The 17,644-nt window shown below is 43.0% G+C and overlaps 1 long non-coding RNA gene across 1 annotated transcript; it reads left to right on the forward strand.

Annotated features, from left to right (window-relative positions):
• The first annotated feature begins 8,529 nt into the window (after window positions 1-8,529).
• LOC121442848 lies at window positions 8,530-10,078 on the forward strand. Its single transcript, XR_005973602.1, has 3 exons — window positions 8,530-8,625; window positions 9,401-9,506; window positions 10,026-10,078. It is a non-coding gene; the product is annotated as an uncharacterized LOC121442848 (long non-coding RNA).
• Window positions 10,079-17,644: the final 7,566 nt, after the last annotated feature.

A 17,644-nucleotide genomic window follows, 5' to 3' on the forward strand; every position in this document is an offset into this window, starting at 1 on the left:
CAGAGGTAGTCCAGTCCTTATGTTTATGCTTTACTTTAAGTTATCTCAATACTGTGTTTCTTGATAAGCTGTCATGTTAAATGTTATATATGATATATTTATCCAAGAAGCTCCTCCTCTCAAAACAAAGTCCCCATTATTTTTTTAAAAAATATATTTTTAGGCCAGGTCGTGGGGGCTTATGTCTTGAATCCCAGCACTTAGGAGGGAGAGGCAGGCAGATCTCTATGAGTTAGAGGTTAGCCTGGTCTACAAGAGCTAGTTGCAGGACAGCCAAAGCTACAGTGAAACCCTGTCTTAAAAAACAAAAGCTCTCTTTCTCTCTGTGTCTCTCTGTCTCTCTTTCTCTCTGCATATATATAAATTGAAGTAGTTATAGCTCTTTTCCCCTCCCTTTCTTCACTCCAGCCCCTACCAGGATCTATGTCCTGCCGAGTCTGTTTTTGTTGTTTATGTGGGTATGGTTTCAAGGCTGACCACTCCGCATTGGACAACCAATAATGGGGCTCATCACTGGGAGAGGATAATTCTTCTCCTAGCAGTCATCAGTCACCCATAGTTCTTCATCTAAGAGTGGAATCCAGAAAAAAAATTCCCTTCCACATTAACACATCCACTGTTATTATTATTGTTGTAGAATTGTTTATGCCTCAATTTCTAAGACAGATTGTTTCACTTCCTAGTTTTTTGACTCTGACAATTTTTCCACCCCCTCTTCTGAGATATTTTCTGAGTCATGGATGCGGAGGCTGTGGTGTATTCATTAGACTGGGCTCCCCATGGTCTGTTGATCTCTGCATTGTTTCCAGTGTGGTCTTCTGTGACAGGTTCCTTTTCCTCTAAAGATAGGGTATTTCATGAGGGCGGTACCTACATTATCTACTGTTACAAAAACAAGGTTTATATTGTAGGAAGGGATTATTCTTACCTAGAAAAATGGTGGTAGTAGACTCTTTTCTTTTCTTTTTGCTTTTGGACACAGGGTTTCTCTGTAGCTTTGAAGCCTATCCTGGAACTTGCTCTTGTAGACCAGACTGGCCTTGAACTCACAGAGATCCACCTGCCTCTGCCTCCCGAGTGCTGGAATTAAAAGTGCGTGCCACCACCACCCAGCACAGATTCTTTTTGAAGGTCCAATACTCCATTAGCTTTGGGAAGCTATCTAGGCTTCTAGAACCAGACATGATTTCCTTCCTGCCAAGTGAGTAGGCCTTAAGTTCAATTAGACAGCTGCTGGTTGCCAGTGGCATGTGAGTGTCACTTATTGCACCTTTATTCATATCTTGCCATGTAGGTTATTGTCATGGTTCATAGGTGTTGCAGCTGGGTGGGACCATTTAATTGCTGCTCTCCCTTGGCAGCTTACATAGTGTTATCTAGAACCATGGAAACTACAGTACAGGAAAGAGGCTTTTAGGTCAGATCCAGTTTGAATCATTGAAGTTCTTTGTCCTAAGTGTGTGGTGTCTTTGGTAATTGGGACCCATCCTCAACTCCTGAGGAGTAATCAAGCATCACATCTATAATCTATATTATTTTGGGAGTCACTTAAACTACCTGACCAACCATTTGAAAGATTGATTTCTCATGCCTTCTATTAAGGTTTTTGTTAGTCTATGCTTCTGGTGGGGAACATTGTCAGTCCAAAGGGCTTAGCTTATATGTGTGTGTATATAGATATATTATTTTATATTACACAGATAATACACAGATTAATTCCCTACTATATTATAAATCTTACCCCTATATCCACTCCTCTTCAAAGGGCCTCACTGTACAGCAAATGGAGACCATCACAGAAAAAAATCTTTAACCCTCTTACTGTGCTTTATTCCTTTTGTAGTGATACAATATGTTAAAATAGAATACAAAGCAATATCTTATCAGTGTTACTTTGCCCTCCGTGAAAGACTTAGTGAGCATTGACTTACAAAGTAAATAATTTTCAATACTTGGGGAGGTTTTGGGAAGGGGGTGTTTGTATACATGTGCACATTCATGTCGAAGCCATAGGTCGACCTCAAGTGTTTTCCATCTTGGTTTTGTGAGAATTGTATTTTTTGTTTTATTTTGTTTTGATATAAGATTTATTCCTGGCCTAGAGCTCAATAAATCGGTTCCACTGGATGACCAGTGAGCCCCAGGAATCTATGGGTCTCAGCCTACCCAGTGTTGGGATTACCATTGATTGTCACTATACTTGACATCAATTTTTTATATGGGTCTGGGGATTCAACTCAATTCTTCATGATTTTATAGCAAAGACTTTACTAAGCTATACCTCTACATAGGTAATGTGTTTATATATTTCGTGCCATTAAAATTAATTTTATAAACCGGGCGGTGGTGGCGCACGCCTTTAATCCCAGCATTCGGGAGGCAGAGGCAGGCGGATCTCTGTGAGTTCGAGACCAGCCTGGTCTACAGAGTTAGTTCCAGGACAGGCTCCAAAGCCACAGAGAAACCCTGTCTTGAAAAACCAAAAAAAAAAATTAATTTTATAACAAGGTCAACAGACATCTAGGAGACATCTATGAGAATCCTTCATATTTTTCAGGACTTACAATATGCTGTGTGCTTCTTAGCAGTTTATACATAATAGTGCATTTCACTTTCAAAATGACTACATGAAATATTTTTATTTGCCTAAACTTTTCTGATGAAAAAATGAAGCAAAGTTATGATAAACAACTCATTCTACACCCAGCTAACAAAGAGTAGAACCAGACCTCGAATCTAGGCAGTCTGATTTAAATGTCTGTCACCCCAGCCACTACACCACTTTATAATTTGAAGAACCCCAAACTGGTCAGGTGAAAAGTACAAATAGAAAGCACTTTAATTTTGGAACATTTAAGTAAATTAAACTTTGATATTCTTAATAAAGTTGCTAAGTAACAGTAACATGAAAATAACACGATAGAAACATAACCAAAAGATAGAAATAGAAAATTCAGAACAATAACTAACACTAAGGGTGTTTGAAAAGGCCATATGGAAGCATATTATTTTATAAGCTTTTTATATATTCATATAAAAGAGTTTTAATTAGAGTTGCCCTACACAGTGGATAATGCTCCTACCAGAAGCCATATGTTGCCATATAAAAAGCCTAGTGCCAGGTGAGTTATACCTCACTAGAGCTTTTGCTCAGGGGCGTCCTGAGAATCCATATCAATACAGGTTATTTCCATTGTTCTTGGGTGCCCACTAAAACTTGCTAATAAAACACTACTGATGAAGATACCACATAATTTGGTCACAAGACATGGAGAAATCAAAAATGGCAGTGATCAGGAAGCTTCCTTACTGTTGGCTAGCTTTCATAGTCCCAGAAGATGCCGTAGGCTGCTGTGAGAAAAAAAGGCATCGGCAGTTTTTACCAGCTGTGAATGCTGTGAACCACAATAATGATTGGCAAGGTAAGATATGCCCATGGGTGCAATAGTGAAACAAATTTTATGGGAGTGAGGGTGTTTCGATGAGAATGTCCTTCATAGACTAGCTTGGTCCCAGATTGGTGGTGCTGTTTGGGTAAGTGTAGGAGGTGTGGCCTGGATGTAGGAAGTATGTTACTGGGAATGGGCTTTGAGGTTTTAAAGCCTTGTACCATTCTGAGTTCTCTTGAGGAGTTACAGAGAGGAGTGGAGGATGAATATGCTCGAAATGCATATAAAACAATATGATACTGAAACACACACACATATAATAGGGTCATAATAAGTCAAAAAAGCATATTTCAGAAATATTTTATATAAACATATACATGTACACAAATATATAGTTTTAGTGTTGTTCATTGATTTGTAAATACAAAATAAGACATAAATAACCAAACTCTCATCAATAATGGACAGAAGTAGACAGAAATTTCTGACCTGCCCAGTCCCGCAGTCATTCAGCCTCAGGCATACAGAGGCTTATATTAATTATAAACTTTTTAGACTATTGCTCAGGTTTATTACTAACTAGCTCATACAACTTAAATTCACTCATAATTCTTGTCTATGTTTATCCACATGGCTTGGTACCCTTTCTTAGTAAGGCATTTTCATCTTGCTCTGTGTCTGGCTGGTGACTGTGTCTTTAATCCTCCCAGAATTCTCCTAGTTTGGTTGACCTGCCTATACTTTCTGCCTGGCTACTGGTCAATCAGCAGTTTATTAAATCAATACAAATGACAAATCTTTTACAGTATACTGTTGAAGGGAGCACGGGCCCTTTGTTCATCCCAGCCACCCGGCTAGCTTACACCCAAAATAACCACACAGAAATTGTATTAATTAAATTACTGCTTGGCCCATTATCTCTAGCCTCTTACTGGCTAACTCTCACATCTTGATTTAACCCATTTCTAATAATCTGTATGTTACCAGGAAGTCATGGCTTACCAGGAAAGATTCAGCATGTCTGACCTGGCATCTCCATGGCAGCTCTCTCTCTGACTCTGCTTTTCTTCCTCCCAGAATTCAGTTCTGTCTTCTCCGCCTACCTAAGTTCTACCCTATCAGGCCAAGCAGTTTATTGATTAACCAACGAAAGCAACACATAAACAGAAGAACCTCCTACACCAGTGTACAAGAGCACTATCCCACAGCATAGGACCTATCTAAAACTACACTTTAAAGGATCTACACTATACCATTATTTGCAAATAGCAAAATGTATATATGACAGCATGCATATTAAGGTCATATGTAAAGCTTTCTCCATTTGTGTGCTATCTATCTCTCTGTTTCTAATGTCCAAACATATATTGTAACTATAATGTGATTAGGAGTTCTGGCCCCAGAGCACATTGCCATGGTTTAAATCAAATTTCTTAGCCTTTCTAAGTATTATTCATCTTTCTTGTACATAAAATATAGTAAGGAGAGCAACTTCATTTTTGGATTAATAGTTACCAGTGAAGCAATATGAAAATGAGTAGCATAATATGTCATACAAAGTAGTTCCCTCACAAAGCTTATATATTGGTATTAATACTGAATATAAATATAAATTTTTATTATTGGAAGGAGTTAACAAAAATTATCGTTCCTTTCTATTTCCATTCTCCTCATCTCCACTCTGCTCTTCTGACTTTCATCTTATTCTATTTTTATAACTTCTATCCAAATTTTCATATAAAAAAACAGGAACAAAATATCCTCCTACCCTACATGGCATTCAAGAATTCCATTATCAGATCCTTTTAATTCAATGACCGGATAGCCTCTGAGTCCTGAACATGTGAAAACTTGTAACAATGAATGGGGCCGGCTTGTTGGGGTTTCTGTCCTGCCCAGTTCCCGGCAGCTGTTTAGCCCAAAAGAAAATCACACAGAGATCTCTATAAGTTATAAAGCTGATTGGCCCATTAGCTCAGGGTACTTATTAACTCTTGTAGCTTATATTAACCCATTATTCTGATCTATTTTTGCCATATGGCTCTGTACCTTTTTCAGCTGGCATATCACATCCTGCTTCCTCGGTGGTCTGCGCAGGACTGGGAGGAATCAACTTCCTCTTTCCCGGAATTCTCCTGTTCTCATTGCATCATTTCTACTTCCTGTCTGGTTTTCCTGCCTATACTTCTTGCCTGGCCAATCAGAGTTTATTTAAAACATGATTGACAGAATACAGACAATTCTCCCGCACCAAAACTTTATCCTCTGACTTTTTTCTCATAAAAAAATTCTCTAATAAAAATTCTTTCCTTCCTGTTTGAGGCATAATACTTCTGTTCAAAAGTCTTTTCCTTTCCTACTTTAGGTCCCTAGTCACTGGCCCTTGATGGCACTCCTATAACTTTATCTTGGAATATTTGTTTCACTCTCAAACCCTCCCAGGATCCTTCCTTGTTTTTACTGAGAGAGTGTAATACCTATACAAAGTACTATAGCAATAAGCACCATACTAATTAGGAATGTTAGTTATTTACTGAAACTGATTTTCAGCTCTGTATCATTCAGGTAAAACATGGAGCTTGTGGAAAGAAAAATAATTATCTTTTAGAGGAAGGCAAGTGTGTACCTCAATCATCTACCATAGTCTTTTGGATTCAGCTTCATCAACTGTAAACATATAAGACAGGAGAAAACACATAAACTAAACATTGCTCTTTTTTTCTCTTCTTGTTTCATAGGTATTAATGGTTTGGCTTTGGGAACAAAGATTATACCTTTAACCACAGAGTAATGGATAAAGAACATAGACTTTGCACCTTGGTCCTCTGCGCCTTCAGTGTCTACACACACACACACACACACACACACACACACACACACAATCATACTATCACTAAGGTAAATATTCTCAAACTCTTTTTCACTGTCTAAAGAATTTACAGACACAAAATAGGCATGCTCAATCATGCCCATCAGCCATACAAGGTAATGCACTGATATGATTTCAGGAACCTGAACCCTGAACTCCAAGTCCAGCTCTTGATGAGGAGATTATCCATCACCTTTTAGCTCAGCTCTTGAGTAGGGATAGATCATAAACATATATAATATGGAGAGAGGAGAGAGAGAGAGAGAGAGAGAGAGAGAATATGGAGTTTTCAGCTGTAAACAATCAAATTATGGCATTTGTAGAAAATGAATTTAACTGCACATCATGATATTTAAATATCATAGGCCAAACTTAAAAGGGCACATTTGCACATTTTTATACTGCATGGTTCCTCTCATTTGACCATTGTTCTGGCTACTTTTTATGTCAAATTGACACAGCCTAGAGTAATCTGAGAGAAGGGGGTCTCCACTGAGAAAATGTAATTATAATAATCGTCTGTAGGAAGACCTGTAGGGCATTTTCTTAATTAGTGATTGATAGGCCCAGCCTATTGTGGTTACTATCACTCATGGTCTGATGGTCCTGGGTTCTATAAGAAAGCAGTCTTGGCAAGACAGGAGGAGCATGCCAACAATCCGTACTCCTCCATGGCCTCTGTATCAATGTCTGCATACAGGTTCCTACTCTAAGTTCCTGCCTTGACTTCCCTCAGTGATTGACTTAGAAGTTGGAAAGTGAAATCAACCCTTTTCTCCCCAAGTTACTTTATGTCACAGTGTCTTATCACTGCAATAAAAACCCTAGCTAAAACAGACATCCTAGATTTTATACACCATATACCATATCATGTGACATGAAAGCTGAAGTCAAACTGAGGGATGGAATAGGATTGGCAAAAAGTAAGAAGAGGGTGTAGGGAAAAATATGGCCAAACTACAATATATTTAAATTAAAATGACAGTATAAAACCATCACTGTGTATAATCAATACATGCAAATAAAAGAAAATATAAAGACAATAGGACATTTGGAAAGAACAATCTTTCTAGCTGGGTGTGCCAGCATATGCCAGTTATACGAACAACTGGGAATTGGAGGAAGGAAGATAAGATGTTTGAGGTCATCCTGTTCAATTAAGGACTCTGTGTCAAAACAAAAACAAAAAGAATGATCAAACCAAACAACCAATAAACACAAAGAACATGGTTTCTGCTGCAGAGTAGAAACTGTTCCAGGAGGAAAACTGCTTTGGAGATCAGACAGTGGGACTGGGAAAACCTTCTTGGCCAGATGAGTGCTAGTTCACCCTCATACACCAAAAGCTTGTTTGTAAGATTGCTGATAAAGTTTTGTTGGCCCCCAGGGACACATTGTCCATTGTCTCTGTGCATGTGCAGATGCCTCTCCAGCAGCAATCTTTTTTAGCTGTGTCTGTGAACCTCGTAAAATTGCTTTTCCTGGCTTTCTCCACTGTGCACTATCACTGGCCACTGCTGCAGGATGCAGCAAGACTTTTCCCGAAAAAACAGATCCCTGCTTTCTACAGAGACAGGCCTGGGGCACGAGCCCGACTCCCACACTCAGCCTCTCGGTAATGGTGTGCGCACACACCCTGTGACCCCACAGCAGAGGCTGCTTTCATTTGCAGTTTCCTGGTGGATGTGCAGCTCTAAAATGGAATTGCAGTTCCTCTAGGTGACAGAGGAGGGGCTTGTGTTCTTCCACCAAGTTCTCCCCTTGTCTGCTAGCAAGCTGTTGGGTACCCTGCAGAACAGAGGACCTTCCATGAGTCTCATTCTGGGAGCTGACTGAGCACACACCTGTGCATCTCTGGGACAGGTTCCTCTATGAATCAATCCCCAGAGACCAGTCAGGTGACAAAATAAAACCTGTGTCAGGAACTGTCCTTCCTAGAGGCATATAGTGCACCAGATCACACTGAGGGTCCCAGGAGAAGCAAAGTCCCCAAGCCCTGTGTGACAGACAGCTGAAGGCACTCGGGAAAAGGGCAGGCTGCCACAGACTTCCTGCTGGGACATGAGGCTTGGTTGAGAATGTGAGTTTGGATCTTAAAGGACTAGCGGGCCACCCCCCCCCCCATGCCCACATGAAAATACATCTGCAAAGGAGCCAGCACTGATGCTGTCAATGTCTTCCCCTGTGCAGATTAGAAGGGAAGAGTACGTGTTGTCACTGGGCATGGAAGTTCCTCCTATGGGTCAGGATGCAGCTGTGCTTCTTGTAGGTGGTGAGGATCAAGGCTACACAGCTGTGCACAAGGGGACAAGAGGAGGTCAGCTCCAGTCACCGGTCTAGGCAACTATTGGGCAAGCACACACACAGGTGGGGTGTCATCCTCTCTCAACTGATACCTTTGGTACTCCCGTGAGAGTGGTACACTGTGGAGGTGTGTGACCACATGGGTGTGTTGTCCATCAGCTATAGCTTCTCACGGGGAAGGCAGTACTGTAGGTCCCCACCATACCCTCTCTCTTTCTGTTTGTGCGTGTGTAGTGTGTGTGTGTGTGTGTGTGTGTGTGTGTGTGTGTGTGTGATATCTCTGGTGTCTTCCACAGTCACTTTCTCCATTATTGTTCGAGACTGGGTCTCTCACTGAACAGCCCTGGGGATCCTCTTGACCCTGCTTCCCCAGTGCAGAGTCAAAGATGCCATCAGCAGGTCCAGCTCTTATTTGGGTGCTGGAGACTGAATTCAAGTCCTCAACCTTGTGCAGTAAGCACTTTACCAATGGAGCCATGTCTCAAGAGCCTGTCTGACATTTATTAGACCAACACGCAGTGGTGGAAAAGGTTCATCTTCCTGTCAGTTCTCTGTCTCCCTTCGACTCTTTCTGCTTCTTCTCAATTGCTTCTTCATCTTTTCGTCTTTCCTCTCTGGTCCGTCTGCCCTCTCCTCCTTTCCTCTTCCCTGTCTCCTTTATCTTCACTTCCCATTTCACTTTCATTCCCTCTCCAGCCCAAACCTCCTCCAGGTGTCTACTTAGGATTCCACTCTACCAACCACCTCAGTGCTCCTGATACCTCTGCTTGGCCTGGCACGGTGGAGGCTTCCTGAGTCATGTCTGCTCTTTGCTAAAACATTTTCTTGGTCCACTCAGAAAGTCTCACTCTGACCCAGCTGCCAAGAGTCCAGCAACTCCAAAAATCCAAAGATCAGTGTTAAAGTAATCCTGCAAACTTCGCCGGCCCTTCTACAACCAGCTGGTGAGTCACAGATTCCCCTAATTCTTCACTATTGGTTTTGAGTCATTCTGTGCTGCCCTTGAGTGCAGCCGCCATTCTCTCCAGCTGTCCTTTCAGAGCCTCCAAGATTAGGATGTGGTGGCTAATACCAGTAATCCCAGAACTTGAGAAGTGGACAACAGAGGACCAGGACTTCAAAGTCATCCCTGGCTACACAGTGAATTAAGGGTCATCTTGGACAACACGAGTCCCTGTCTCAAAATTAAAATAGGGTTTGATTGAGGGGTGGGGAGAACATGAGATATTAAAGTGAAATGCAGGCAGATTGGGGGCAAAAGGGCACAGCTGTGGAAATGAGAGTCAGGGCTACGAGTGTTCTGAGTGTGCAAGGCCAGACGAGAGTCAACCAAAGCAAAGCATGTATGGGAATGCTGGAAGGAAACCTGTGCTTTGTTAGCTAATTGAATAAAACACACCCAGAGGGAAAGAAGAGAAGAAAAGCATCCTGGTTAGAGCCACACAACCTTTGTCTCTGGTCAGGAGCAGGGTCCTCAGTCCTTAGGAAAGCGCACAGATTGCCTTGCTCCCACCATGTCCGCTAACACCTAAGTGAGTGCATGTTCCAGGGATCATTGCTTGAGAAGGGTGGGCATGTGGAAGGTGCTCTAACTGCAGCTGTGCACCCCATACACACGGCCCAGATCTCCTCATCTTGACACCCGGGATTCACTTCCAGCTTTGCCTGCAGCCTAGAGGTCAGTGTTTGGGATGTGATCCCCTCACAGTGGAATATGCCTTTGCCCTGTACCCTATTGCAGAAAGGCTATCAGAACCCTTCAAATTAACACCAGGTGTCCCCAGGCAAGATGTCCCAGGGAAAAGTCTCTGGAAATCCTTTCCAGACACTGCTCAGGAAGGAGCTAGTTCACAGCGAACTCCCAGGAGTGGGCAGGAAGGAGGTCCTTCCTCCCTTTCCTTGGCTTCTCACCTCCCTCTGAAGGAGCATTATCTGCTTCCAGAACTCAAAGTCCCTGGGAGAATTCTCATCCTGCCTTTCAAGTCACGCAGACTGTCTATAAAACCCAGCGATCCTTCCGTGTTCCCACGGTCGCCCTTGGCCATGTGCCATTGTCTGAGTCTGCATTAAGTGCAAGGACAGCTGTGTCCTGCCATGTTGGACTCTGTGACTATGAACAGGCCACTCCCCCTCAGGGCTTCAGTATTCTGTGAAATGAGGGGCAGGACCATGCTGGCTTCAACTGGAGGCTTGATGGGAGCCAGAGTTCTGGGTGGTCCAGAACCCAGTAGTCCATGCAGTTCTGCTTCTTTTGCAGCATGCATTGAATTCCAGTCTCTTCACTCCTGAGCCTCAGTTTCCCCGGGTGACAGCATGTCATGGAGTCCTCAGGTGAGGGTCTTGACCCAACCCCTATGCCCGTGTCTTTCTGAACCGCTCACCAGAGATCCCCACTAGAGATACAGAGTCTCTGTCATTCTCTGGATTTCTTTTTGGACGTGTCTTATGGATCGGTTTCCTCTGTGCTGGATGCTTTTGTGCCCAGGTAAGCCTCCAGGTCCCCTCGTCCTGGCCCTGCGGACTGTGCTTATGGGCTTTTAATCACCGAAGAATGTTAGTTAGTGTAATTAACGTGTTCTCATCTTCAGTCTTGGCCTGTGTCGTTTTCTGCCTCCCTCCACCTTGGTTCTCTCCTATTTTAACTTAGTGAGAAGAGCTCCTGTCTGCATCACCATAGCAACCAGAGTTGAGGGCCAATTAATCCATGACTGAGCCATTAGACACCTAAGCTGATTAAAGAGTCCAAAATATTGGCGAAAAGGAGACAAACAAGGCAGGTCCTGGCTGCAGCGATGTGAGGGGCACGGCCAGTGAATGCTGAAAACCCTCGCAACCTGGGCTCCAAGCTGTGGGCCCTTGTGTCATCTCTGTGCCCTGTGTCCTAGGCCTCCAAGCCAGGAAAGGTCACCTCTTCCCTTCTCAGGGCAACCATTCTGAATGAGTCCCTCTCAACCGGCCCCAAGCAGCAACTGGAATCTGCAGTGCTAAAGGCCATTCAGCGGGACAGACAGGGCAGTCACACAATTCACCCTGAGTCCTAATTTCTTGGCCCCTCCCTCACCTTCCCCGTTACTTTGTGGCATTTTCGCCAATGAAAGGACCTTTTGCAACTTGCTGGTCCCAAACATGTCCCCTGTTGTTCTGGTCTGTGTTTGTGCGTTTTTAATCCCACATGTACCAATTAGTGCAATTAAGACATTCAAATTATAATTGGACCCCCTTTCCTACGTGCCTAAGCCCCCGCCCAAGTTTCCTGCTGCCTTTCATTTCATCTACTGAATAAATCTCTTGCAGAATTGCCATAGCAACAGGCCACTGGGCAGATTAAACCATTATGGGTCTGGACACTGACACTCAAAACTGATTGTGGTTCTGGAAACTTGGATGGCTGAGCAAGAATCCTGGAATTCGGACAAGGAGGCTCATAGCTGGAGAGCAGAGGCAGCTCACCATCTCGGGCCTTGGTTCAAACCCCGACTCCTGACTTCATTCCGTCCCGTTTGCTTTGGTAGGGGAAGAATGAGACAACATCAGTTGTAGGTGGGGTGCCTGTTATTAAGTGTGATTGCCTGAATTAGGATGTCACGACATGACCCTTTGAATATCCCCCTCTAGGTATAACCTTACCCTTCTGAGCATGACCTTCCCTTTCATGTACCTAGTTTTCGTGATGAAGAGGGAGCTTATAGGAGCCCTTTTGGGAACATACTCGTAAAGTTGTATGTTTGACTTTGCCCCTGTTGTTGAACCTGCTAAGCCTGTTGGGCATCTCTTGCTCCCAGTAAGGTACCTTCCCTTGTTCTTAAGAGATGGCTGAGCAGGGAATATTCTGTACTACTCTTCTAGAGGACTTGAATCTCATTCTCAGAAACCATCTAGTATTTCACATCTACCTGTAACTTCAGTGCCATGGGATCCAACACCCTCTTCTAGCTTCTTTAGACAAACAATTGGAAAATACATTACTCCATGCAGATGTAAACACACGCGCGCTCACGCACACGCACACACACACACACAGAAAGAGAGAGAGATTTTTAATTAATATACCTGGCCCTTATAATGGGGTTGTTTTAGTGCCTATTCCCAACACTGGGTTCCACTAATAAAAGGACAGTGGTACCACCTGGATTGTGAGCAAGTGACAAATTCCTAATACAATGGCTTCTTCTGGGGAAAGCCAGCATCTCCTGTTTGGTTTAAGATTTCTGTTTACAGTGTACCTGGCCTGGTCTAGTACTGACAGTGTGAGTACCTGAAGTAGGGCACAGGAAGTGATCATAAAAATTCAAATGCATGAGGTTATTCTTTTCAGTAAAAGTTCCCCCTCCCTCTCAATACTACTTTCTATACTCGTAGGCTCCAGTTATTTGCACTAAGAGTAGAGCTCCTAGCCCCAGCAGAATTGCCATGGCAACCAGAAGCCAGAGTAGGAGATTGCTGCTGTCACTGAACATCAAAGCTTATTGAAGTGTATGTGGCAAAGGGTCTCACTTTCTAAAGGAAAATAACTCCCAGCTGGTGAGGAGTAGTCCTTTGGCCACCTCCCCCTCCCCGAAACACACACAGTCCGTGAGCCACCCCATCTTCCATGCCTGAATTTTGAAAAGAAGCAGAGCACATTTTCTTCCCCGTGAGCCAATGCATATGTTGGCAATAAAGTACTGCTTGCCCCCTACAATCGTTATTAAAGAAATATGTGAGGGGACATATGCTCTCAAGGTATGTGTCCATGGATGTGCACCTGTTTTTGGGAACTCTACTCGTTCTACTTGTATGCATTGCAGGTCCTGCCTCATCTGTTCTCCACACAGCATCTAATCCTCTGATGGCCACATCCTCATGATAAGGAGGTACAAGTAAAGGAAGCATCCCATGTATCTGAGTAAACACTCTGCTTGTCCTTTCATCACTTTGGATAACTGTCCACCCTCTGTCAACATCCAGCCTCGTATATGATCAACTAATTCCAAGCCTTTTGATCCAGTCAGTGCACAGCCCTAGCAATAATCCTGATGCTCCCTTCCACAAATGTACCTTTCTCTACTCAATGATTCCCACTGGCACATAAACTTTCTACAAAGCATCACATATTAAAATAAAGCAAAACAAAAATCCAGTGTTACCTTTAAAAATCTGTCTAGTTCAATGGGGGCTGACTGAGAAGCCATTGATAATGGCACTGGGACTTGTTTCTATTACATATACTTTGGGATCCTAGTCTGTATGGATGCACACCTTCCTAGGCCTGGATGGAGGTGGGAGGGCCTTAGACTTCCCACAGGGCAGGGTACCCTGCCCTCTCTTAAGACTGGAGGGGAAGGGAATGGGGGGAGTGGGGGAGCAGGAGGGGAATGGGAGGAGGGGAGGAAGTGGAAATTTTGAATGGAAAATAAAATTAAAAAAGAAAAAATCTGTCTAGTATATCATCTCTTCTCTGTTTGCTCTTTATCAAAGATTGTTGTGCATTTTTTATTTTTCTTATTTTTTATTTCTGATTTTTCTTGAAAGAAACTTTCTATATCTTTGAATAACAGCTTATTGAAGCTATTCACCCATTTTAATATAATAGTTTTATTAATTCTTTGAGCATTACATATATACAAAGTATTTTGATCATATTAACCCCACTGCTCCACATAACTCTTCCCAGATATACCCCATCTCTATACCTTCCCATGGCACAACTTTTTAAAAACATGTTTATTAAATTATTTTCATTTATTCTACATACTGACCAGTTTCCCCTCCTGCCTATCTTTCCATTTCCTCCCCTGCTTCCCTTCTACTTCCTGTCCATGCACCCCTCCTCTGTCTCCATTTAGAAAGGGCAGGCCTGCCCTGAGAGTCAGCATAGCATGGAACATCAAGTTGAGGCAGGACCAAGCTCCTCCCCCTGCATGGGGCAAGGCAACCCTGTTTGACGGTTGGGTTCCCAAAAGCCAGTTCAAGTGCCAGGTACAGATCCTGTTCCCACTGCTAGGAGTTCCACAATCAGAGAGACAGGAAGGATTGTGTGAGTCAGGGGTCCTGAGCTCATGGGAGCTCACAGACTCTGAACCGACAGCTAGGGGACCTGCATGGGATTGACCTAGTCCCTCTGCATGTGTGAGACAAACAATGTATGGAAGGAAAAAGGTATCTTGATTCTCAATTTCACTGATTTTGGTCAATGGCCAGCTGGCTCATTTGCTTTCAGGCTGTGATAAAGCAGACCACTCTAGCAAAAAGCATCTAGTAGAGAAAAACGGCTCACATCATGGTGGATAGAAAGAAAGGAATAGAAAGGGAATAAGGACAAGACACACTCTTCAAAGCATGCCCTCACTGACCTATTTCTTCCAGAGCCACCATCTGACAGTGTGCACCTCTCAGCAGACTCACCAGTTAGGGAACAAGTCTTTAATATGTGAGCCTTTTGGGTGGATTCTTCACATTCAAATGATAACAGCTTCTGCCTTCTAACACTGCCTGCCCTTCATGTTTCTCCTGTGTGCCATGACTTCACCTGGGTTCTAATAATGATCCTATATTATATGCCGGTGAACTGAAAAACTATGCTAAACATATAAGACAATGGCTGAAAGGAAAATTTTTTCTAGTTATTAAATCAATCCTTTTGATGTGCATCCAAATGTACAGCAATTTTATCATCTATAAATGAAAGATTTTAAAGATTAACTTCAAAAATTCAGCAAATAGCAGAGAAGTTTCCTTGAATGTCATCACACACAGCATCTTGTTTTATTACTTTATAAATAATACCAATCAAAATTTCCACTTCCTCCCTCTCATTTCCCTCCTGCTCCCCCACTCACCCTTCCCCCTTCCTCCTCCAGTCCTAAGAGAGGACAGGGTACCCTGCCCTGTGGGAAGTCCAAGGCCTTCTCCCCTCCATCCAGGTTTAGGAAGGTATGCATGCAAATAAAATAGGATCCCAAAAAGCCGCTACATGCAGGAGAGACAAATCCCAGTGTCATTATCATTGGCTTCTTGGTCAGCCCCCATTGTCAGCCACATTCAGAGGGTCCAGTTTAATCCCATGCTCGTTCAGTCCCAGTCCAGCGGGATTTGGTGAGCTCCCATTAGCTCAGGCACACTGTCTCAGTGGGTGGACCAACCCCTCGAAGTCCTGACTTCCTTGCTCATATTCTCCCTCTTTGGGCTCTTCAACTGGACCTTGGGAACTCAGTCCAGTGCTCTGATCACACACTACATCTTAAGGAAGGGAGAGGCAAGATAGGTTTTACCTATATTCATGAGTTTCATCAAATCTACTTAGTGTTATAGAAGAAAGATAACTCCTTTTAAAAAGGAGTATGTCATTAAGTGAAGTATTTCCCAAACTAACTTACTAGGAGCACCAGATTGGAAACATGTTTCCTTTTGTGTTGTTTGTTTGCTTTGTTTTTTGAGACAGGGTTTCTCTGTGTAGCACTGGCTGTCCCGGAACTAACTTTCACCAGGATCCTCATTTTGGGGGTCCACAAAACATTCAGAGTTGCTTAGACCTAGGAATGTTATACCTAGACTGGACAGCCTAGCGTAGGATGTCTCAGCCAGATGCCAGGTTTGTGCTCAAGTGAATCTAAAACTAAGACCCCCTTACCCAGGCAGGGATTCAAATGAGAGACCAACATCCCAGTGGACTATGGGAAAACTGACTTCACCAATATCCAGCCTGTGGGAGACGACAAAAATACCTGCTAGTTTTTAGACACCGTTTCCAGGCGGGTAGAAGTGTTCCCCAACTGGACAGGAACTGCTCAAACAGTAGCTAAAAAGCGCCTCCGAGAACTGATCCCCTGATTTTGCCTCCCCCTAACAATGGGGTCAAACAATTGACTGGCTTTCATAGCCCAAACCTCTCAATTAATAGCTAAAGCTTTATTCATAGATTAAAAACTTCATTGTGTTGTTGTGAGGGCCCAGTGTCAATAGTGTAGCAGAAACCAGAGGCCTCAAACCAGACCAATGGCCTCCTGCAGTGCACACTTGCAAGTAAAGATGCATGGACAAAAGGATTTATTAGGTGACTCACTGTGTTATACTACAGCTTCCATAACTAGATTTTTACTTTTTCCTTTTTTCTCTTAAATTTTTGGGATTGGAGTGCAGGGGTGGAGGACAGATGCGAAGGGACAGGTGAAGCATAATTAATAAAAATACAGAAACTGATATTGGGGTTCAACCTGAAGATCAGAAAAGCAAGTGGCCAGCCATTGATTCTTACCTTGACCTCAGTCCAAAAATGATAATCCTGCCTCCAAGAAACCTCAGAATGAGACTGAGCTTGTGAGCTGTCGCTTCCCGTTTTATATTCCTCTTCAGGGCTGGATTAAAGGCGTGCACCACTGGGATTAAAGGCATGCACCACCCAATTTCTATGGCAACTAGTGTGATCACTGGAATTAAAGGTATGTGTAACCACTGCCTGGTCTGTAAGGCTGACCAGTGGGGCTATTTTACTCTCTGATCTCCAGGCAAGCTTTATTTATTAAAATACAAATGTCACTACAGACAGGGAAATGAATGGGGTCAATGTGGTGTTGGAGCGATGACTCAGTGGTTAAGAGTACTGGGTGCTCTTCCAGAGGACCTGAGTTCAATTCCCAGCACCCACATGGTGGCTTGGAGTCATCTGTAATGAGATCTGGCGCCCTCTTCTGTCAAGCAGGCATACATGAAAGGAATGTTGTATACATAATAAAGAAATAAATAATTTTTAAAATATAATGATGTAAAAGACACATAGAATAAATGAAAAGAATATAAAACAAAAACAAATAAAAAAATCCGTCATTGTGCATATAGACCTCAGAGTTCTCAGAGTTCTGGCCAGGTAAAAAGAATTAAACAGGGCATTGAAAGAAACTCTTAACAAAACTCTCATTAGAGTCCAGCAAAGGATGAATACTCTTTTTTTTTTTGCTTTGCTTTGACTCTCTGCACTCCATATAGGGAGGGATCTACTCCCCTATGAGATTGTGATAGGAAGACCTCCCCACTGCTTCCAAGGCACAGAGACCAGCAGTTGGCAGAACTCTCTAACCATTTGTTTCTCAACAGGCCCTCCAGTTCT

Source organism: Microtus oregoni, unplaced genomic scaffold, assembly GCF_018167655.1.
Source record: "Microtus oregoni isolate MIOR12 unplaced genomic scaffold, Mior012 000097F_ref0000449, whole genome shotgun sequence".
Taxonomy (NCBI): Eukaryota; Metazoa; Chordata; class Mammalia; order Rodentia; family Cricetidae; genus Microtus; species Microtus oregoni.